Source organism: Rhinoderma darwinii, chromosome 1, assembly GCF_050947455.1.
Source record: "Rhinoderma darwinii isolate aRhiDar2 chromosome 1, aRhiDar2.hap1, whole genome shotgun sequence".
Lineage (NCBI taxonomy): Eukaryota > Metazoa > Chordata > Amphibia > Anura > Rhinodermatidae > Rhinoderma > Rhinoderma darwinii.
This window is the reverse complement of record NC_134687.1, coordinates 127973847-127998284: the sequence shown is the minus strand read 5'-3', so window position 1 is coordinate 127998284 and position 24438 is coordinate 127973847. Positions and strand designations below refer to the sequence as shown.

The window sequence follows — 24438 nt, the reverse complement described above, 5'->3', positions numbered from 1 at the left end:
CGAGTGCTGCGGCCCCTTCAAAACAGCTAGATAGATAGATAGAGGTAGACCAATAGATAGATACTATGGCCTATCTGTCCACCCCACCTTCGAAGCTTGACATGTCACTATACTGCATGAATGTCACTGTACATTATATCCACATCAGGATCAAACATATAATTTTTAAAAGAACATTTCCATACCTCCCAACTTTCAAGTATCACGAAGAGGGGCAAATGCTTTTTCTTTTAAGCCACGTCTCTAATCCCACCCAATCCCTGCCCATACACACCCAATTCAGCCCACACAGTATTACGCTCCCATATTGCCTCCCACACAGTATAATGCATACATAGTGTGGTACCAAAATTAATACTGCCTTTCAGTGCCTAGGCAGTGCCATACAATGCCAAGATGAACAGTGTTATACAAATTAAATATAGTTAATCTAATGCCTAGATAATGCTGCACAGTGCTTATACAAACAGTGTCACGCAGAGCCCATATCAATATGTGTCAAACAGTGTCCACACAAGTAGTGCTATAGAGCAACCAAATAAATAGTGTAACACAGTGTCCATATGAACAGCGCCATGCATGTTTTTTTTATGCCATACTGTAACGTCCGTGGTCTCAGACCGCAGAATCCTGTCATCCTGCAGACGTCTTCCTCCACAGAGATGCCAGCAGATGTGGCCGTCTTGTCCTGCAGTGACCATTAGGGTGCATGCATGCTCGAGCTCATTCCCGGCCTTAAAGGGCCAGAGCACACACGTTTTAGATTTAACTGATTGCTCCCAGATCACCCTGGACTATAAGAAGGGCCCTGCCCCTTCACTCATTGCTTGAGCGTTGTTGTGTTTACCCGTGTTCGTCTTTGCAAATGGTCCCTTAGTGTTTCCAGTTCCCAGTGTACCCGTTCCCTGCTACCTATATCCTGTATCCCGTGCTACCTAATTCCTGTGCCGTAGAGAGTTGGAGTCGTGTTGTGTCGTATACTGCGCCTGCTGTATTTCACCGCGCCTGGTGTTGCGTGCTGCCAAGGTCCCATCCGAGCCTGCCATCACTACTGTCTGTATTGCCACAGGTACCCTTATTCGAACTATAGACTTTGCCTTGGTATCCTGTTTGGCCAGCTGCTATCCCGCTACGGCGGTGCGGCCCAGAGGGTCCACACACCCATCGTGACACATACAGTGCCCAAAGTCCTACCTTAGCTGCATTTAGTGCCATACAGGGCTCACAAGTGCAGCCTTATTACCAGACAGTGCCTAGAAGTTCCCCCTTAGCACCATACAGTGTTCAGAAGTGCATCTTAGATCCATACAATGTTCGGAAGTGCTCTTTTAGTTCTATACAGTGCCCTTCATTGAGCCACAAAGATGCCCTGACCGGTTTTTATTTACCTATCCTCGATCACTCTTTGGAACTGGATTACTAGGCTGCAAGCCTCTTTAAACTTGTGACATGTGGCCTGGCGTAACTTGTGTGGAGATGAAGGGTGATGCAATTATATCATCATTCCGAAACCGTGTCTGGAGAGGATACTGCTTCAAGATTAAAAAAATACAGATCTCTCTTTAGTGAAATAAAATCTAAGAATCCATTATCATAGCATTATAATAACATAGGTTATAGCATTTTTTAACTTTGTATACAGCACCATTGTAATGAAATACAGTAAGTGTTGACACAAATAATGTTCTATTATATAGAAATGCTTCATGAATTAAAATGTTAATATTTTCCTACATGAGAGTAATGAAGTGTTTTTATAAGTACCTTTATTTTCCTCTACAGAACTCAGTCTCTTTAAAATAAGTTTTCAACCATAATCTATGTTACTAATTTATTTAGCTACCAATTAGATCACTGCTGCCATTCAGTCTCTGTTACATTATACAATTGATTTATTCCCCTGACAAATTGTTAGCTGTATTAAGCAACTATACAGTGCTGCCTTTTTGCCTTGGTCTTTATAAGAAAATGTGATATTGAAACTGAATAGTGAATACACCAGGCTTATAATTATATCACTATAATTAGAGATCCTAAGCCATAATCAGTGGTGGAATATAAGAGAAAAAGTTATGGATAAATAAGAGTAAAACAATTAGGCCTCCTGGGCATGCAGGGGCGTTGCTAGTGTCCTAAAAGATCAGGGACACAAGCCCCGAGACGTTGACTAAGACCCCTATAGCTACACCACTGGATAGAATTGGATGCATTGTCTCAGCAGACTTTATCACATATGATAGGCTTAGATATAGGGCTCATTGCGGCTCCAGCGCTGGACCCAGGAAAGGTAAGATAATAATTGCTTTGCTTATGTGTTACAAATTTTTTTTTGTGTGTTTGTGTTTTTTTTACAGTTTCAGTTGTTGGACTACTTCGGATTTGGTCCATTTTGCATCAGTGTGTCTCCAAATGGATTTCATTTGTCAGGTTTGATTTTTTTGTCCCAATTCTCTGAAAACACCACAGTGCCCATGCTGATGGTGCCGCAATGTCTCTGTAGATAGTGCCACAGTTCCCACATATAGTGACACAGTGCCCACATATAGTGACACAGTGCCCACATACAGTGACATAGTGCCCACATATAGTGACATAGTGCCACCAACCATATGGTGCCACACACCCTTGCAGATAGCACCCCCAACCCCATGTAGATAGCACCCCAGCCCCCTTGTAGATTGCAGCACCACCCTCACCCGCTTGTAGATCATAGCACAACCCCCCCCTTGTAGATCACACCCCCACATGTAAATCGCACCCCCACCCCACCATGTAGATTGCACCCCCACCCCCCTTGTAGATCGCAGCACCCCTTCCTCCATCCTTCTTGTAAATAGCGCCACCGTAGCTACCACTAGGAGCTGAATCCCCGGCCAGAGGTTGCCGATCTAGAAGAGGGTTGGGGGTGCAATCTGCAAGGGGGGTGGTGGTGTGATCTGCAAGGGGGGTTGGTGGTGCGATCTGCAAGGGGGGTGCTATGTACAACGAGATGGTAGCGCTATCTACAAGAAGGGGTAGTATCTACAGGGCGGTGTGGCTATGTACTAGGAGTCCCTGCTTCCCCACAGAACTGCTGTTCCATACTGTATCATTTTGTTCACTACAGCACAGCAGTTCCGTGGGGAAGCAGGGACAGAACGGGGCACACCAGGCAGGTGACGAGGTGGAGTGGGCGGAGCTTCCTCCTGCAGCACGGCACGACGGCGCCAATAAAGAATCGATTCAACGATTCTGTTAAAAAACAAAATCGTGAGAGGCCTTGAGGGCGAATTAATACTAAGGCGGTAGTAATAAAGTTGAAAAAAAATACAAAGACATAGAAAAAACATTTTATTGAAATAAAATAAAACACAACCCTCGTTAACCATTTTATTGAAAATAAAACACGCCGTCATCGATGTAGTCCTAGAATCCGACGTAGTCCAACATACAAACCTGTAAAAAAAAGCACAAACAGAAAATAACATTAGTAACACATGTGGTAGGCTTAGATACAGGGCCCATGTGTGATACTGTCTGTTGGACCCTGTATCTAAGCCTACCACATGTTAGGCTTAGATACCAGGCCCCAGCGGACAGTAATCTTATACAGTATATGATTACTGTCTGCTGGGGCCCTGTATCTAAGCCTACAAATGTGGTAGGCTTAGATACAGGGCCCATCAGACAGGATCACACGTGGACCATGTATCTACACCTAGCATGTGATAGGCTTAGATACAGGGCCCAGTGTTACGGCCGTGGTCATGGACAGCAACCTCCACTTACCTTCTGTCCACAGACCTCTCTCTTCCTGCTGGTGTCTCCCTCCCCAGAGACATCAGCACTTGCGGGTGCTCTGTTCCGTAGTGTCCACTAGAGGGAGCGTGCGCTGGTTCCCGGCCTTAAAGGGCCAGCGTGCGCATATGTAATTAATTAATTAATTATGCTCCAGATCACCTTGAACTATAAAAAGGGCCCTGCCCTTTCGTTCCTTGCCTGAGCGTTGTTGTAGTCTTCCCATGTCTGTATGGTTCCTTAGTGTTATTCCTTAGCAAATGGTTCCTTAGTGTTATCCTGTTCCCAGTGTTTCCGTGCCCTATTACCTGTACCCTGTATCCTGTGCTTTGTTCCTGAGTCTGTCTAGTGTTGGAGTCGTGCCTGCTGCACCTACTGTCGTCCGTCACGTCTGGCGCAACCTGCTGCACCTAATGTCATCCGTCGCAACCTGCCACATCCAGCCCCATCCGTGCTAAAGCCTCTGCCATTGTCTGGACTATCTCAGGTACTTTCATGCTACAAACTCATTGTATAGACTTGTGCATTGACTGTGACTTGGCCAGTCGCCTCTCCGCTACGGCGGAGCGGCCTAGTGGGTCCACAAACCACCTAGATCATGACAGTATGCTCAGTCCATGGAACACGCTGTCCAGCCCATGACCACAGTTCATAAGATACAGACGGAGATGCATTACCTACGGACAAGTCAGCATCAACTCCTTGAGGCTGTAAACTCCATCATGGCCCATTTGGATCTACTCAATGTTCCACGTCCGGTTCCTCCTCCGGAGACCACTGCCTGTTACTCCTCCTGTTTGTTCTGGATCCACAGTTTCGCTGCCTCTTCCTCCTCGCTATGACGGTGACCCCAGAGCCTGTAGAGGGTTAATCAATCAATGCACTATTCATTTTAGGCTACAATACAAGCTCATCTCTTCCCCTCTGAGGAGGCCAAAGTAGCATTTATTATCTCACTCCTCGCTGGCAAGGCCCTCGCGTCGGCGAATCCCATCTTGGAGCAACAGGGACCTGAATCCTCGGACCTAGCCTTGCTCCTGCAGTCTTTCCGTTCCATGTTCGAGGAGCTGGGCCGAACATCTTCTGCCGCGGCCACTCTGCTAACCCTCAAGAAAGGAGGCTCCACTGTAGGAGAGTATGCTACCGTGTTTCCCCGAAAGTAAGACAGTGTCTTACTTTCTTTTTATCCCCAAAATCCCCACTATGTCTTACTTTCGGGGTATGTCTTATATTGCGTTGCGTTGCTCGATTTTCTAGATAGTCACTGTTCATGGTGCTGAAAGAGTTAAACTGTTTCAGCACCATGGACAGTGACTTCCGATCCCAATAAACATGAACCTGTCAAAAAAAAAAGAAGTTCTGACTTACCGATAACTCCCGGCGTCTTCCTCCAGTCTGACCTCCCGGGATGACGATTCAGGCCAAGTGACAGCTCCAGCCAATCACAGGCCAAGCACAGCCTGCAGCGGTCACATGGACTGGCGCGTCATCCAGGGAGGTGGGGCCCGATGTCGAGAGGCGCGTCACCAAGGACGCGTCACCAAGGCAACGGCCGGGAAGTTCTCGGTAAGTACGAACTTTTTCTTTTTTTCACGGCATTCACTGTCGAGGGTGCTGAAAGAGTTAGCTCTTTCAGCACCTTGGACAGTGACGGGCGTCGACTAGACTCATCTCTATGATGGCGGCTGCGCGAAAATCACGCAGCCGCGCATCAGAAATACCCCCGTGTTTCCCCGAAAGTAAGACATATGTCTTACTTTCGGGGTACGGCTTATATTAGCCGACCCCCCTGAAACCCCCGATACGTCTTACAATCGGGGGTGTCTTACTATCGGGGAAACACGGTATCTCCTTTCGTACCCTGGCAGCAGTTGGCATGGAACAATGAGGTATTTGTGGCGACCTTTTGGCAGGGACTGTCCTCACACATCAAGGACGAGCTTTCAGCCTGCGACCTCCCTTCTATCTTGGATGCCCTCATCCTGTTGACCACCCGGGTTGACATGAGGATCCAGGGACGCACTCAGGAGGTTCGACAGGAGAGACGGTTTCACAGACTAGCACCCTCGGTCCAGAGACCACTATTGCCTTCCCCTGTTGCGCTACCTGAAGAACTGATGCAGGTAGACAGAGTCAAGTTGTCTGAGCAAGAGAAATAGTGCAGACGCTCTTCTGATTTATGTCTGTTTTGCGGCCTTAAGGGTCATTTCGTGTGCCAATGTCCACAGAACCCGGGAAACACCAGCACCTAGGGTTGGTTGGAGAGGCAACCCTAGGGGGACGTCCCCAAATGTCAAAACCTCTTCCAAATGATCTATTCCTGTGACCATCATGTCTGGAGAGACATCACATTCCTCCTCTGCCTATCTTGATTCCGGTGTAGAAAAAATGATGGACTGCACTCCTGGTACAGGAATATTCAGGTGCTATAAGGGTGCGGGACGGATATCCCACAATATAGTATAGTAGAAAAACCCAAGCAATCTATTAAAATGATGGATGTAGAAATAGATTTTCTAAAATCATTGTTTTTTTATTCAAAGTAATTCAACTTTTTGTTATGTTGTTTTTTTGTCTTTTTGTCAGGCAATTTTCAAAAGACGTTTCGGACCATCCCAGTCCTTTGTCAGAATCTCTGCTTCAGAGAAGGATGTCTATGTCCTGTTATGGCGTCTGCCAGATGCTCCAAAGTGAATGTACAGTGAATGCACACAGGATCACACTATGTGTGATCCTATCTGCTGGGCTTGTATCTAAGCCTATCACATGGTAGGCTTAGATACATGGCCCATGTGTGATACTGTCTGTTAGACCCTGTATCTAAGCCTACCACAAGGTAGGCTTGGATACAGGGCGCCTGCAGAAAGTAACGTTAAATTTATCCTCTTCTTCGGCTCTGGACGCAGCGGAGGTCCTGACCCCATCCAGCATCGCGACGTTGTGTGCGGCACACAGCATCATGACGCGAGAAGACGTCAGGAACTCCTCAGCGCTCTGGAACGAGGAGGGTAAGTATATTGTTGTCACTATAGTAACAGGGGCCCGTGTATTTCATTACATAGGCTCTAGTTACTATAGTAACTTTTTATAGACATGGTGCGGGGGGCAGTGGGCCCCCCTGGCTTCGGGCCCGGTCGCAATTTCGACCAGTGCGACCGCTATAGCTACGTCCTTATGTGGCAGTCGCTCGGGAAATCCAGGGCTTGGGCCCCGAAAGGCCGGAGCTAGCGACGCCACTGTGCAAATGCAATGCATATTCCCTACCAACACGTGTCAGATATATCAGATGTAAAGATAGGATGCAAAATGGGACACCCGGGACAACCCTTTACAAGGAGGGACAATCTTCAAAGTTTTATCCAGATGGTATAGATGTCTAGACATGATACATAAAATGTGTCCCTCTGTATCAGCACCCTGTAGGAAATGCAGGAATAATAGGGATTTCAGTCTTTGGCAGGAATATTCAGAATTCGGCCTTTATAATAACTCCCAGGTAGAGATGAAAGAATCTATGAAAGTCCATAATTTCGCTTACAGATGAATCTTGTATTACAGAGCTGTGTATATCTGCCATACGTGGAATTAGAGGCTGAATTGCTGGAATATAGATCTGTATGTCTGCCTCCATTATCTTATTTGTGGCATCCACGGCACCCTAATAGAAATATCGTCATCAGTGAAATGCAGAAAAGGCGAATGTTAAAAATTTGCTCATGTGTACTACCAGGCAATGCTTAACAAACTTCCAGAAAGCTCTTATAAAATATGCCCAATAACTGATTTTTGCCTCCCATTAGAAATATTAGGCATCTAAGACTAAGAGCTCCAAAACTTGTATCATAATAGAAATTAAACAATGACTACAGCATTTATCACAGCATAGATTACTTTTAGTGCAGCCCAGTAATGTAAATTTTATATCAACATAATTATATTTCAGTGCTGTAACTTGCATTTCATAAAAATCCAAATAAAGCAACATTTAAAAAAAGCTAGCTCTAACTTTAAAATTGCTACAAATTTGTTAAAAAAAACGTCTGAAATATTTGGTTGCAGAAATCAGCCACAGCTATATACATCTCTGCTCACTCCCGCAGTTCACAAACACCACTTTTTTTGTTACAGCATTCAATTCAATAGAGTTTACTGCATTGATCACAATATACAAGCCTCAATTTGTAAATACTTATAAAGACTTTAAAGCAGTGGCCACTGTGATAATAGCATAATAGACACTTACAAACACAACAACTCCAGCTTCAGCAGCAGGTCAAGATCTCCCTTGCTTGGTCTCAAGCTGAATGCGAGAGAACATTTGTTTTTGCCATTCACCATTCTAGACCTTTTAGCAACCTAGGGTGGCACAACAAGGTAATCGCAGTATGCCAAGAAAATAATAATCATTGACATATACTGTATATATCTAGAAAGTTTGCAAAAAATAGTAACACTTTCTTAAAATGCTAAATTAGTGCATAGTTTAAAGGAAGACTGTGATGCCTAGTGTAGGGGTTGGGGGGGGGGGGCGGCACATTACACAATGATTCTCTCTTTGGTGTTTTTTGAATCCCTGTGGTCATGCACCACCACCAAGACCAGTGGCGGATTATAATATGGGAAACGCACATCATTTTAAATCGCTTAAGGTCGGACTCACTAATGGCCGTTCACAAGAAGCGCCTCTAATGGCCGTTGAGAGGCAGGGGCGGGCGGACTGCAACAGAGGGCAGCGCAGTGCTGATGAGGAGGAGGGGGATGGATATCAATTGCTGGATAGGACTAGCAGACGTGCGTCTGCTAGTCGTGGTAGAACACGCTCCTCTGACGCTTCACGTACCGCCAGTGAGGAACAGACGAGAAGGGCGGTGGTCGAGCAACGAGGAGGTTAGTGTTCATATGACCGAAAAGCACAGCATGGATCTAGAGTGGTTCAAAATAAAGTAAAAATGCGGCTGTCAGCAAGCATGTTTTTAAATATGAACCAGATCCGGGGGTATATACCCATAAGGCATCCAAAGCATAATATATGACCGAGAAGAGAACAGATGCCAATAAACAAGAACATTTAGAAAAATAAGCAAAATACTTTATTGAAAATGACACATAAATGCATAATAATAAAAAGAATCCATAAACCAACAGGTTAAAAAGACCAAACCGCCATGCAATATATAAGAAAGGTAACGTCTAAAGTTGACGTGCAATAATGACAACCAAATGGTATGATCTAATGATCAGGGTACATAAATACATAAGTATGAATGATACATTAGTGAATAGATGCAAAAAAATTTATGAACATCAAGCACATACCCATTGATCAACCAGATGAGAGCACGGCGATATGTCTGCCCCAACGCGCGTTTTGGCGCAACTGCCTTCGTCTGGGGGTAGCATTTTAAATGATGTGTATACCACTATATATAGGGATGGACCAGCCAATCATGGAGTAAAAGAAAGGGGGGAAAAAAACCCAAGTGTAAACATGTAATAATACATGTTTCGCTGCATATTTACCGGTCGCTTACCTCGTGGTGAAGCCGGTGGCCGCACCTACCAGAAACGCCAATCACGAGAGGCCAGGGTCGGATGCACGTCATCGCGTCAAAGGACGCGGTCACGTGGATCCGAAACCCGGCGCATCATGAGGGCGGAACGGAGGCCGGGCACCCCTCTACCAATCAAAGGGAGCGACACAGCGAAAAGGTAGGTAACCCCGGATACGCCAGTATATACAAAGTTGGCCGTGAAGCCAAATTATTCAAAACGTCAGTAAATAACATGTGTGTCAATATAGCACACATATAAGCAGACAAATTTGAGTGAAAATGTAACGTTATGACAAAAGACAACTTGAAGAAGCATGAATGCTACATAGCTCTATAGTGAAAAAATGATGTGATCCGTAAAATTATACTGAATAACTTTGTAATGAATCGTGAGAAAAAAGCAAATGCATTAAACAACAGTGCCTAAATACTAGGAGCAAGAAAAAATAATGAATAAATTCCTGCATCAGTGAAATAATAAATAATGAATGCATGCAGAAATACGTGAAAAAAATAAATATAATAAAAGTGAAAAATATATTGGATGAGGAAATATATGTATGTGTGTATGTGTGTTGTGAAGGTAAGTGAGTGAATGAATATGGAATGAAATGAAAAATGTGAAAATAAGTAGAGTGAGTAATACGGCCGATGAATGAGCGGTGCAGTGAAAGAAAAAAGAATGATTTGATATGTATATATGCACACAACTAAAGTAAGTAATGTGAAAAGTGACAATATGAAGTTAAGTTTAATTTAACATCTTTTGACAGAATTAATTAAGAAGTGCACAAAATATTACACTAATAGTTGTATTGACGCAAAAACCGAGATGACACACACAAGTGTGGATGAAGATTGTATATTAGCTGGTCACTGCGCATCATGAGTAAACGAAATCGATGGAAAGATATGCTGGCATCCCGAGAAGTGGAAAACAAGGAATCCAAATAATGAAAAGAAGAAAATCACATCAAAGATCTAATCTGTAAATGAATAAAAAATGTTAAAATCATATAAACACACAGGATCCTATATGAAAAAATAACAAAAGAACTCCAACACCATTAAAAGCTGCTGACAGTCAGAGAAATGATGAATATCCTGCGGTCTCATTGAGACCTGCAGGGTACATAGTTTGGAGTCTCCATATCCATTTGCACTCACGTTGCAGTAAACATTTTTTAAGATCACCCCCACGCATCCCAAGATTAATGTGGTCAATGCCCCTGATTTTAAGCATCTTGGAATTACAGGCATGGTGTGATCGGAAATGCCTAGGGATTGTCTTGAGCTGCTCAATGTTATCAGCCGTTTTTGCATTCTCGATGTCCCGTACATGTTCCCTCACCCTCAACCGAAGCTCACGGGTAGTCATACCTACATATATTTTTGGACAGGGGCAGAGAGCATAGTATATGACACCCTTAGTTCCACAAGATATGGGCCAACAGATTTTAAAATCATGTTCTCCACTAGAGTCCGTAAATTTTCCTATTCGTTCGATATTAGGACAACTGATACAGTCACCGCAAGGTTTGCAGCCCCATTTTGGTCCCTTAGTCCCAAACACCTTACCAGGTTGAGTAGGTGAGAGATAACTGCGTACCATGGCATCACGCTGATTGGGAGCTCTGCGGGGTGCCATGGCAGGATAAGGAGGAAGAACTTTCGATAAGGTGGGATCGGTCAGCAATATAGGCCAGAATTTATTCAAAACACTGCGCATTTCTGTCCACCGAGAGTTGAAGGTGGTAATAAATCTCACCTTGGGTTCTGTGCCCGACCTTTGGGTAACTTGCAACAGTTGTTGTCGGTTGGTCTTTGACGCTCGGTCCCGAGCTTTACGTATACTGCGTTGACTGTAGCCCCTTTGAGTAAACCTGTCGCCTAGTTCTTTAAAGCGAAATTTGAGATCTTCATTAGTGGAGCAAATCTTCTTTACACGTAAAAATTGACCCACTGGAATAGCATCGATGGTATGGCGAGGGTGCGATGAAGTGGCATGCAAAAGTGAGTTGGTAGAAGTTTCCTTACGGTATAAATCCGTCTGTAAGAAACCATTGCCATCTTTCTTGATTAATATATCCAAAAAATCGACACTAGAGTAACTCCACTTATATGTGAGTTTGATGTTAAGTAGGTTACAATTCAGAACTTTGATGAAATCCGAAAGATCTTCAGGAGTGCCCTGCCAGATCATGATCATGGGTTTTTTCCCCCCTTTCTTTTACTCCATGATTGGCTGGTCCATCCCTATATATAGTGGTATACACATCATTTAAAATGCTACCCCCAGACGAAGGCAGTTGCGCCGAAACGCGCGTTGGGGCAGACATATCACCGTGCTCTCATCTGGTTGATCAATGGGTATGTGCTTGATGTTCATACATTTTTTTGCATCTATTCACTAATGTATCATTCATACTTATGTATTTATGTACCCTGATCATTAGATCATACCATTTGGTTGTCATTATTGCACGTCAACTTTAGACGTTACCTTTCTTATATATTGCATGGCGGTTTGGTCTTTTTAACCTGTTGGTTTATGGATTCTTTTTATTATTATGCATTTATGTGTCATTTTCAATAAAGTATTTTGCTTATTTTTCTAAATGTTCTTGTTTATTGGCATCTGTTCTCTTCTCGGTCATATATTATGCTTTGGATGCCTTATGGGTATATACCCCCGGATCTGGTTCATATTTAAAAACATGCTTGCTGACAGCCGCATTTTTACTTTATTTTGAACCACTCTAGATCCATGCTGTGCTTTTCGGTCATATCATTTGCTTTGTTTCTGTTTTTTACAGATATTTCCAGCAATCCAACCATGGATTTTCGGGCCAGGGAACAATCCTGGCTTTCTCAAATCTCTAATGTTTTTAAAGATGGATCCATGGCCACAGGTGCTGGCAGTCAGAGAGATGTCAGGGAGTCTCAAAATTATTTTAAAAATCTCATGCACAAAAGAATGAAGATATGGTGGAATCGTGCTTTTCTTCAGAATTATCTGCAGTATAATCTTATACCGAGGGGCCTGAGGGTCCAGGTGTTCCCATCGTTTCCCATTGAGGATGAGTCCTTCACATCCTCATGGGAAAACAATTGTAACGCCTGTTCCCGCAAGATGATGGAGTTGCTCATTGATCTCAACACTAAATCCATTCAAATAATGGATGTTGAGCTAGAATCGATCCAGTCACGTTTTAAATCGGAGATGCCCAGGGAAAGTCTTGAGACCTTTAACATCCATTTGGAACAACAATGTACCATCTGGGAGAAGGAAATCGAATCAATTAAAACTAAAAAATTGATTCGTGATCACGATGATTTTACTCAAAAACGGATGTACAGATGGAACCGCCGTGTACCTACTTTGAACACTAGTCGCTCTCCGTCTGTTTCATCCGCATCATCCCTTAGTGATCAATATGATATCACTACACGCAATGCAGGCCCCGGACGTATTAACACCAGACAAAAACGCAAAGTCAACTATAATAATTCAGTTTATCCAAAAAGAAGAGCCAATAGAGAAACTGATTACAACTCCAGACAAATGCATCCCACTTCTACTCCGGCCCCCAATTTGGGTCTTCCACATCTTAAGGTAATCAACCTGTCTCAACATTCACTTACACCAAGTGACATGTCTCTTTTGGAAAGGGGGTTAACTTTTTCCCCCGCCTCTTCTTTTGATCATTTTTCAGCAGTAAAGGATCTGCAACTCTTCGGCAGATCTCTGATTTTTAAAAAATGGTATTTCAGAGAGGAGGACAGTATCTTCACGACAGTACAAGAAAAAGAGACACTGCGTATTTTAGAAGAGTTACTTGATCAAGATGAGAGTACACCTAGAGGTAAGATACCATCATGCATTAGGAATAAGTCAACCAAATTTCCCCCTTTGTCCATTTGCCCAGCAGTTGACCTATTTGTCAAACTTGTTTCTAAGGACTGGGGTACCATACCTAGTGGCATCGATCATGACAATTTGAATCGGTCTGAGCGAGCAAGTCTCAATAAAATGAAAGCTTGGGATGATATTTTGGTAAAACCGGCGGATAAGGGGGGTAACGTGGTACTTTGGCCACGCCAATTATACATTCACGAAGCTAACCGCCAACTAAGGAATACAACTTGCTATCAAAAGCTTACTTTCAACCCCTTGTCTTCCTTTAGATCGAAGTATCATGGAATTTTGCAAAATGCTGTGGCAAAAGGCACTATCACAAAATCTTTGAGTGAGTCTTTATTCGTGTCAGAACCTACCATACCAACGATGTACTTATTGCCCAAAATTCACAAAGATGCCAAAAACCCGCCAGGTAGGCCTATCATCTCGGGCACCGGGGGCCTTATGGAAAAAGCATGTAGATGGATTGATTTTCATCTGAAACACCTTGTTGAGTGTTTACCATCCTATTTGCGTGACTCAGCCGATCTGTTATTGAAGGTCGAGGGGATTCACATTGATTCAGATCACTTACTAGTTACATGTGATGTTGAATCCCTTAACACCAGCATCCAACACAGTGATGGTCTACATGCAGTTAAGAGCTTCTTATCCATGAGTGACATTGAAGGTGAAATTTCTCAACTCACATTGCTGTTGTTAGATTTCACACTCAAACATAATTTTTTCACCTTCAATGGATCGTTTTTCCTACAGCTCCAGGGGACGGCGATGGGGGCAGCTTGTGCACCCTCATACGCCAATTTGTTCCTGGGGCTGTGGGAGATGGATCTCTTCCTGTCAGATCATGGGCCATCAATGAGTCGTGTCCCCTTTTGGGCACGGTTCATTGATGACATTTTCATGATCTGGCATGGCACTCCTGAAGATCTTTCGGATTTCATCAAAGTTCTGAATTGTAACCTACTTAACATCAAACTCACATATAAGTGGAGTTACTCTAGTGTCGATTTTTTGGATATATTAATCAAGAAAGATGGCAATGGTTTCTTACAGACGGATTTATACCGTAAGGAAACTTCTACCAACTCACTTTTGCATGCCACTTCATCGCACCCTCGCCATACCATCGATGCTATTCCAGTGGGTCAATTTTTACGTGTAAAGAAGATTTGCTCCACTAATGAAGATCTCAAATTTCGCTTTAAAGAACTAGGCGACAGGTTTACTCAAAGGGGCTACAGTCAACGCAGTATACGTAAAGCTCGGGACCGAGCGTCAAAGACCAACCGACAACAACTGTTGCAAGTTACCCAAAGGTCGGGCACAGAACCCAAGGTGAGATTTATTACCACCTTCAACTCTCGGTGGACAGAAATGTGCAGTGTTTTTAATAAATTCTGGCCTATATTGCTGACCGATCCCACCTTATCGAAAGTTCTTCCTCCTTATCCTGCCATGGCACCCCGCAGAGCTCCCAATCTGCGTGATGCCATGGTACGCAGTTATCTCTCACCTACTCAACCTGGTAAGGTGTTTGGGACTAAGGGACCAAAATGGGGCTGCAAACCTTGCGGTGACTGTATCAGTTGTCCTAATATCGAACGAATAGGAAAATTTACGGACTCTAGTGGAGAACATGATTTTAAAATCTGTTGGCCCATATCTTGTGGAACTAAGGGTGTCATATACTATGCTCTCTGCCCCTGTCCAAAAATATATGTAGGTATGACTACCCGTGAGCTTCGGTTGAGGGTGAGGGAACATGTACGGGACATCGAGAATGCAAAAACGGCTGATAACATTGAGCAGCTCAAGACAATCCCTAGGCATTTCCGATCACACCATGCCTGTAATTCCAAGATGCTTAAAATCAGGGGCATTGACCACATTAATCTTGGGATGCGTGGGGGTGATCTTAAAAAATGTTTACTGCAACGTGAGTGCAAATGGATATGGAGACTCCAAACTATGTACCCTGCAGGTCTCAATGAGACCGCAGGATATTCATCATTTCTCTGACTGTCAGCAGCTTTTAATGGTGTTGGAGTTCTTTTGTTATTTTTTCATATAGGATCCTGTGTGTTTATATGATTTTAACATTTTTTATTCATTTACAGATTAGATCTTTGATGTGATTTTCTTCTTTTCATTATTTGGATTCCTTGTTTTCCACTTCTCGGGATGCCAGCATATCTTTCCATCGATTTCGTTTACTCATGATGCGCAGTGACCAGCTAATATACAATCTTCATCCACACTTGTGTGTGTCATCTCGGTTTTTGCGTCAATACAACTATTAGTGTAATATTTTGTGCACTTCTTAATTAATTCTGTCAAAAGATGTTAAATTAAACTTAACTTCATATTGTCACTTTTCACATTACTTACTTTAGTTGTGTGCATATATACATATCAAATCATTCTTTTTTCTTTCACTGCACCGCTCATTCATCGGCCGTATTACTCACTCTACTTATTTTCACATTTTTCATTTCATTCCATATTCATTCACTCACTTACCTTCACAACACACATACACACATACATATATTTCCTCATCCAATATATTTTTCACTTTTATTATATTTATTTTTTTCACGTATTTCTGCATGCATTCATTATTTATTATTTCACTGATGCAGGAATTTATTCATTATTTTTTCTTGCTCCTAGTATTTAGGCACTGTTGTTTAATGCATTTGCTTTTTTCTCACGATTCATTACAAAGTTATTCAGTATAATTTTACGGATCACATCATTTTTTCACTATAGAGCTATGTAGCATTCATGCTTCTTCAAGTTGTCTTTTGTCATAACGTTACATTTTCACTCAAATTTGTCTGCTTATATGTGTGCTATATTGACACACATGTTATTTACTGACGTTTTGAATAATTTGGCTTCACGGCCAACTTTGTATATACTGGCGTATCCGGGGTTACCTACCTTTTCGCTGTGTCGCTCCCTTTGATTGGTAGAGGGGTGCCCGGCCTCCGTTCCGCCCTCATGATGCGCCGGGTTTCGGATCCACGTGACCGCGTCCTTTGACGCGATGACGTGCATCCGACCCTGGCCTCTCGTGATTGGCGTTTCTGGTAAGTGCGGCCACCGGCTTCACCACGAGGTAAGCGACCGGTAAATATGCAGCGAAACATGTATTATTACATGTTTACACTTGGGTTTTTTCCCCCCTTTCTTTTACTCCATGATTGGCTGGTCCATCCCTATATATAGTGGTATACACATCATTTAAAATGCTACCCCCAGACGAAGGCAGTTGCGCCGAAACGCGCGTTGGGGCAGACATATCGCCGTGCTCTCATCTGGTTGATCAATGGGTATGTGCTTGATGTTCATACATTTTTTTGCATCTATTCACTAATGTATCATTCATACTTATGTATTTATGTACCCTGATCATTAGATCATACCATTTGGTTGTCATTATTGCACGTCAACTTTAGACGTTACCTTTCTTATATATTGCATGGCGGTTTGGTCTTTTTAACCTGTTGGTTTATGGATTCTTTTTATTATTATGCATTTATGTGTCATTTTCAATCAAGTATTTTGCTTATTTTTCTAAATGTTCTTGTTTATTGGCATCTGTTCTCTTCTCGGTCATATAGGTTAGTGTTCATGTTCGTCTCCATCTTAATTTACATCTAAGTGACTCCAGAGGACTCCATGAAGGGGGAATAACCCCCCATAGAGCTCTCAGTATTTCAGTATTTATTATACAGCAGGGGTGGTTTGAGCGGTGTAACTCACTGCAGAGGACTCTATGGGGGGACAATAATTTCCCTCCATAGACACTCAGCAGTGAGTTACACGCTGAACCCTCCCTGCTGTATAATAAATACTGAAATACTGAGGGCTCTATGGGGGATGGGGTGGGGGGTTATTCCCCCCTTCATGGAGTCCTCTGGAGTCACTTAGATGGTTAGAACCCCCCTCCCCCATTCAGTATAATCCCCCCTTCCAATAGAGCCCTCACTAGTTACTAATATATTACAAGGGTAAGTCAAATTGTCTGACTTCTGGGGGCTGTATAGGGGGGTCTGAGCGACGGGCTCTATGGGGGGGCTACCCCCCCCCCCCCCACAGAGATGTCAGAATCAGACACTCAGACCTCCCTATAGAGCCCCCAGAAGTCAGACAAACTCACCTCTCCTTGCAATATAATCCCCCCATACAGCCCTCAGTTTTCCCATAAGAAAAATGTATGACATATCCACCATCCGTAAGTCCCATAAAACTGAATGATGGTTACGGAAGCAGTGTCTCTCGCCGACTCCCTCTGATCACTAAAACTAAGAGTCGGAAGCACTCGTGTGAGCGCTGAGCCTCTTGGTTTCTGTTTCCGGAAAGCTAAGCAGCTTATGTACGGGCTCATAGAAAGTCAATGAGCCCGTACACCGCTATTTTGGCTTTCCGGAAAAAGCCAAACAGAAATGAAGTGGCTCTTTGCTCACATGAGCGCTTCTGCCGCTTAGTCTCCGCACCCGGGCCCCCACCCATCAAAAGTTCTGACATGTCACTATGACATGTTAGAAGTTTGTTAAAAATTGACTTACCCTTTAGGCCTCATTTACACGAGCGTGTGCGTTTTGCTCACGCAAAAACTGCGGCGTTTTCCGTGCGCAAAAGGCACTTAACGGCTCCATGTGTCATCAGTGTATGATGCGCGGCTGCGAGATTTTCGCGCAGCCGCCATCATTATGACTAGAGATGAGCGAACTTATGAAAAGTTCGGTTCGGCTAGTTCGCCGAATTTCACTAAAAAGTTTGATTCGGACCGAACCTGTAATTTCCGTGCGCCGAGCATGGTACTGTCCAGGGTGCTGATAGAGTTAATGGGCTGCACTAACTCTTTCAACAACCTTGACAGTACATGCTCGGCGCACGAAAAATACAATTTTAATGTAATAAAAAAAAATAAAAAATACGTTCATACTTACATTCTTCCTGTCCGGCCTCCAGCGATGACGTTTCATCCATGTCGCCGCTGCAGCCAATCACAGGCTGTAGTGGCGGTCACGCACGTCAGGATGACGTCAGAAGGCCGGCCTCCAGGGATGACGCTTCATCTCACGTGACGGCCTCTGCAGCCAATCACAGGCTGCAGCGGCCTCTGCAGCCAATCACAGGCTGCAGCGGCCTCTGCAACCAATCACAGGCTCCTCTCCTGAAATACTCTGTGCTGCCTTAAACTCTGTGGACAGGTCAGGATCCTGTTTCTTTTAAATGCTGCTGGGGAACCCGCTCGATCCATTATATAAGGCTGCGCTACAGTGCAGCATTTAAAAAAAAAACAGGATCCTGACCTGTCCACAGAGTTTAAGGCAGCACAGAGTATTTCAGGAGATGAGCGTGCAGATTCAGTGCTGCTGTAAACTCTGCTCTTACCATTACGTAGCTCAGTCTGTTACCTCTCCTCCACTCCTGTCCTCAATAACACCTTCAAATGATTGGCAAGTCACCACGTAATGGTAAGAGCAGAGTTCACAGCAGCACAGAGTATTTCAGGAGAGGAGCGTGCAGATTCTGTGCTGCTGTGAACTCTGTGTGAGGGGGGCCCAAGTTGTATCAACAGCCCAGGGCCCATGGTACACTTAATCCGCCACTGACCAAGACCCATCGCTAGGCATAACTCAGCATACATATTTTGCCAGGAGAGTTCCTTTAACCCCTTCCCTCTGCAGCCACTTTTGACCTTCCTGACAGAGCCTCATATTTCAAATGTGACGTGTCACTTTATGTGGTAATAACTTTGGAATTATTTTACCTATCCGAGCAATTCGGAGGTAATTCTGAGGTAAAATTTGGTTGATACATTCAGAGTTTATTTGTGAAAAACACCAAAATTTACAGAAAGTTTGCAAAAATATTTTTTTTTCTAAATTTAAATGTATCTGCTCGTAAGACAGACAGCTATACCACACAGAATAGTTACTAATTAACATTTCCCATATGTCTACTTTATGTTGGCATTTGTTTTTTTAACATCTTTTTTTTCTATAGGACTCAACAAGGCTAAGGGTATGTGCACACACACTAATTACGTCCGTAATTGACGGACGTATTTCGGCCGCAAGTCCCGGACCGAACTCAGTGCAGGGAGCCGGGCTCCTAGCATCATAGTTATGTACGACGCTAGGAGTCCCTGCCTCGCTGCAGGACAACTGTCCCGTACTGAAAACATGATTACAGTAGGTTTAGCAGAAATTTCTCACATTTTCAAGAAAATTTTAAAAGCCTATTTTTTTGGCAACCAGTTCAGATTTGAAGTGGCATTGAGGGGCCTATATATTAGAAACCATAATAAATCGCCCCATTTTAAAAACTGCACTCCTCAAAGTATTCAAAATAGCATTTAGAAAGTTTTTTAATCCTTTAGGCGTTTAACAGGAATTAAAGCAAAATGGGGGTGAAATTACAAATTTTATTTTTTTTGCAGAAATTTCATTTTATTACATTTTTTTTCTGTAATACAGAATGTTTTAACAGAGAAACGCAACTCAATATTTATTGCCCAGATGCTGCAGTTTTTAGAAATATCTCACATGTGGCCCTAGTGTGCTACTGGTCTGAAGCTCAAAATTCCCTGAAAGTAATTTTGAGGCAGATTTTTTTCTGCCTTACAAAAAAAACTTGCTTTTCACGCGTGTCGTACGCACCTATATTAGTCTATGGGGCAGTGTAGACGATGCGTGAATTTTGCGCAGCGCGAGTGCGTTGCGTAAAACTCACGTCATGTTCTATAATCGTGCGTTTTTCGCGCATCACGCACCCATTGAAGTCAATGGGTGCGTGAAAACCACGCATGCCGCACGGAAGCACTTCCGTGCGAACTGCGTGATTCGCGCAAGAGCTGTCAAAAGGATGAATGTAAACAGAAAAGTACCACGTGCTTTTCTGTTTACAAACATCCAAACGGAGTGTCAAATTAGAGATGAGCGCACCGAACTTCACCAGGTTCGGCCGAACTCGTTTTGACCGAACCCGGCAAAAAATGTTCGGGTACGCGACGGCAGGAGACAGTCACTGTCCACGGTGCTGAAAGAGTTAAACTGGTTCAGCACCATGGACAGTGACTTCCGATCACAATATAGATGAACGTGTAAAAAAAAAAAGAAGTTCTGACTTACCGAGAACTCCCGGCTTCTTCCTCCAGCCTGACCTCCCGGGATGACAATTCAGTCCAAGTGACAGCTGCAGCCAATCACAGGCCAAGCACAGCCTGCAGCCAATCACAGGCTGCAGCGGTCTCATGGACTGCCGCATCATCCTGGGAGGTGGGGCCGGCTGACAAGAGAGGGACGCGTCACCAAGGCAACGGCCGGGAGACCAGACTGGAGGAAGCAGGAAGTTCATGGTAAGTATGAACGTCTTTTTATGATTCACAGGTTGGTGTATATTGTGATCGGAACTCACTGTCGAGGGTGCTGAAAGAGTTACTGCCGATCAGTTAGCTCTTTCAGCACCTTGGACAGTGAAGGGCGTCGACTAGCCTCATCTCTATGATGGCGGCTGCGCGAAAATCACGCAGCCGCGCATCATACACGGATGACACACGGAGCTGTCAAATGCCTTTTGCGCGCGCAAAACGCAGCGTTTTTTGCGCGCGCAAAACGCACACGCTCGTGTAAATCAGGCCTAAGAGTGTACTGCTAGTTTTTAGCCGCTTTTTGTAAACAATTTTTGGTAGGGGTGCCTTGAGCCTGAAAAGGTTGGGAAACTAGCGTATTCATGAGCTTCTCATGCTACCTCTCCATGCCTTTTGATTTATTTGCCAATCCTGTCCCGCCTACTGGATGCGCTCTATAAAATCGAAATAGAAATAGACAACAAAACTTAAAAATGGAGTCTGACACACCAGAATACATATAAAACAATGTAACTTTATTGAAAAAATAAAAAAATAGCACACATTTAAAAACAGAGATGATTTCCACAGTGCGGAAAGACAACCAGATTTGTACAAAAAGGATAAAGTAATCCAATAGAAGATAGATGCCACAAAGTGGCCCACAAAGAATCGAAATTACAATTACAATATTTTGACAAAAATATACTGTATGTATATGTATATATATATATATATATATATATATGATGATAACTGACGCGGTAAGAAGACCTGCTCAGCAAGAAAATGAGTGAACTCTCTATTAAATAAGATAGATGGTAAAATATATATATATATTTGTACTAACACTAGAATGACACAAAATTAGCAAAATGTGCATCAAATGGAACTATCAATGTAGGGCACCCAGGATAATACCTGTGCTCATAGAAAGCATAGTACCTGTATAGAGAATAATCAAGTGAGAGAGAAATTATATATCCTACAATAGGATTAAATGCTGAAAAGGAACTCTTACCCATCCTATAGATCACCGTCTTTGGTGTCAACCCCTTCGACGCGCGTTTCGGCCCTCAAGCCTTCGTCTGGCGGTGGTGTCTAGACCACAGCACAATCCCTTTAAACATACCCCGAGCCAATCATAAGTTGCAGTTGAAAAAATACAGCAGATGACATGCATTAATCATAACAAATGCTCCGGCGCTGCCGTCCCCTGACTCCACCTCCGGGTCACAGACCCGGAAGCACTAGACATCGAGGCACGTGTCCCGTGCTCCAGACCAGACCTGGAGGCGGAAACATGATGACAGCAGGCCGCGCATGCGCACAACTCATTGGACTTCGGCCGTGCACTGAAAGGATACCGTCCCGTCGGATCACAATCAAGTGCAGGACGAAGATCCAGGTTAAATGTAATCGATAAATAGATGATCAAATTGCATTTAAAATTAGTAATATTATGACAGATTGAACTTATGTATATATGTATAAATAAATAAATAATGAACAGATGGCTGTTTTATGTCGGTCAGAAAAAGGGATGTAATAATAAAGTAAACATTAGTGTACATATTAGATTGAAAACATGAAATCTGTCCCTAACCTGTCCCTATTTGTATAAGGAGAAGAAGAGAATAGATTATTCTTGTAATATTAAAAAAGGGAGAGAGGAAAAAGGAAAAAGGTGCATAATGTGATGTGCAAATACAGCAATAAATTATAAAGCAAGACAAAACATACAAACAGTGACAACATATATCTATTCACATTTGCAAACATCTGTATTAATTATACTACAATTCAGTACCGATACATGGAAAACATGCATGAACAAAGTATATATGTTTAAAATATATAAATATAAATGTTTCCCTTATTTATATTTAAATAAATTAATTTAAATTACATGACATAATACACATATATCTATACGAAAACGTACATAACAACTCTACCTAAAACACATAAATATACACATTGTTAATTACAAAAACAAGCCAAAGTGCATATGTGAGAGACATATATCTATATCTAGATATGCACTTTGGCTTGTTTTTGTAATTAACAATGTGTATATTTATGTGTTTTAGGTAGATTTGTTATGTACGTTTTCGTAATTTTCTACAGAGGGGATACCCTAAATCATTGCTGCTATGTCATAAGAATAAAATCTGTAATATTACCAGAGATAGTCTGTTTCAGACTTCAAAATCCCCTACACGAAAAAAAAACGCATTCCATTCATCTCGACTTAGTGAAGTTAGTGGGGATCTCTCTAGGATTATGAATAGACACTGGTCAATTATTAGCAATAGTTATGGGCACATTGATGAATTGAACAACAATCCTTCAATGTCTTATAGACGTTCACAAAACCTTCACGATAGATTGGTTAGGACTAGGGTACAAGAACGTAGAAAAGGGTCGCAATCCCTACTTAAGCCTTTAAAATATGGGAATGTCCCATGTCACAGATGTGTGAATTGCTCATTAATGTGCAGGGGCAACATTTTCATACATCCATTAACTGGTAAGCAGTTTGACATCAGATACCAATTTACTTGTGACTCAGATTGGGTCATATATGTTCTATGGTGTCCCTGCGACCTCCTATATGTGGGTGATACCACTTGTGCTTTTAAAACCCGTTTAAATAACCATCGTTTCTCCATTCGAAAAAAGAAACTTGACTTACCTGTAGCCAAACACTTCTCGGAGCATGGACATAATGAAAGGGATCTAACATTTATGATTCTTGATCATATCCCGCCATTACAATATGGCGGTGATAGACACATGGCATTACATAAAAAAGAATTGAAGTGGATATTCTTGTTGAAAACATTGAGACCAGATGGTCTCAATGTGGAGTTTAACATAGATAGGATTGCCACGTAATGTCCTTATTTCTCTGCTCTATTTTGGGGTACTCCAATGTTTCTGTTTGATAATGATTTATGACACATTTTTTATTTTTTATGTTCAATTTTTTTATACACTGAATTCTTACATTTCTTTGTATTTCTTATAGATCCGAACAGCACTCCCAACAGAACTTCAGGATCTTTTGTGTGTATATATATTCATCAGTAATGAATTCGCTAAACAGACATCCAACATTGTTGTTTTACGAATTTGGCCCTAAAATATATTAATAAAAGTATTTTACATCTGATATTTATTTCTAGTCTCCTTGCTTGGGGATAAGTAACGTTGAGATATTGGGGTATTAGTTATATCCTTAATTCTATCATTATATTATATCGTCAAAAGAAATGCTATTGGTCCGTTACACGTGAGAGGTTGGTGAACATCCTGTGTACATGAAGATGTTACCAGTGGGTTCTGAAACCCTGGGAGTGTGATCATTCTGACCACGTAACTGTGAGCAGAGATTCACATACCCACGTGTGGATCAACAAATAGTAATCTTTCATTATGACGAAAGTCCGATATGTTTAAGCGTGGTCTTCTCCCCTCTTTCTTTTCCTCTTGATATCCCCGTTACTTACCTGTAGGAGCTTTTAGTATACATGGCTTTTTCCATTATGGTCCAATTGACTCGATACGACAATGTTAACAGAGTGTTACAATGTATGATAACGCGATTAATACTGTAGCCAATGAAGTGTGGAGGATTGGCATCAGTTGCTTGACAACTGAGGACGCCGCCGTTCATAAGAACTACACAGAGGATCGCACTGTGTCATCATCACGCACTTGGAGCGCACTGTTGCCTAACAGCGGTATACTTCCGCCTCTATGCTTCACACAGGCGCACTTCACACTTAGACATCTTGATTACAATGCGG

At 42.7% G+C, this 24438-nt stretch overlaps 1 long non-coding RNA gene across 1 annotated transcript in view; it reads left to right on the top strand.

Moving 5' to 3' along the window:
• LOC142737201 (uncharacterized) overlaps positions 1-23801 on the top strand; it is a 28101-nt gene extending 4300 nt beyond the window's left edge. Inside the window, exons 3-4 of the long non-coding RNA XR_012880570.1 lie at positions 2355-2427; positions 23658-23801. This is a non-coding gene — a long non-coding RNA (uncharacterized LOC142737201). The remainder of the gene's footprint in view (positions 1-2354; positions 2428-23657) is intronic.
• Positions 23802-24438: the final 637 nt, after the last annotated feature.